General features: G+C 46.6%; 1 pseudogene; it reads left to right on the top strand.

Annotated features, from left to right (window-relative positions):
* Positions 1–377: 377 nt before the first annotated feature.
* Positions 378–495, top strand: LOC126459255 (5S ribosomal RNA; annotated as a pseudogene).
* Positions 496–885: the final 390 nt, after the last annotated feature.

Below are 885 nucleotides of genomic sequence, written 5' to 3' on the forward strand. Positions count from 1 at the left end.
CGATGGTCTTCCTCCTGTGTCAGAACCAATCTGCAGGCAGTCGCGGAACTGTGTCTCGGCAGTCGTAGATTTTCCGACAATGAGGACGTTCACCAAGTAGTTGTCGAATGGCTCCTCGCCCAAGAAGCGGATTTCTGCTGTCGATTTAGGGATGCTCTGCGACTATGTTGACACTATACTATACTGCGAAACCTTCAAAATGACGTAGATGGATGAAAAATAAACTTACTTTGTTGCCACAGTAATGTGCCACTTAATTTTTGAAGTCTCTTCGTAAATGAGATACATTCCACGACCTAAATGTAAATGTAACAATGTAGATTGATTACAACGCACGAAAAGTATCATAAAGTAATTATGACGTACTTAAATATGGCGGCAACGGCCTAGCCGCAGTGGATACACCAGTTCCCGTTAGATCACCGCAGTTAAGCGCTGTCGGGCGTGGCCGATACTTGGATGGGTGACCATCCGGGCTGTCATGCGCTGTTGCCATTTTTCGTGGTGCACTCAGCCTCGTTATGCCAATTGAGGAGCTACTCGACCGTATGTTAACGGCTCCGGTGAAAGAAAACCATCATAACCACCGCAAGGGCAGTGTGCTGACCACACGTCCCTCCTACCCGCTTACTCATCTGAGGATGACACGGTGGGCCACTTGTCGCCTGAAGATGGAGTAGTGCTACTGCTGCTGCTGCTGCTTACTTACACACGGAGTGCATAGAATTTTGAAAAGAGATTAAGGACAAAGAAAAAAAAAACAAAAGTAACGGAATGTGGCAATATTGAGTAGGTGAAGTCAGATTAGGAAATGAGACCTTGAAGAGTAGGAGGTGAGTTTTGTTGTTTGGGCAGCGAAATAACTGACGGTGGCCGAGGTAGACT

This window comes from Schistocerca serialis, chromosome 2 (genome assembly GCF_023864345.2).
Source record: "Schistocerca serialis cubense isolate TAMUIC-IGC-003099 chromosome 2, iqSchSeri2.2, whole genome shotgun sequence".
NCBI lineage: Eukaryota > Metazoa > Arthropoda > Insecta > Orthoptera > Acrididae > Schistocerca > Schistocerca serialis.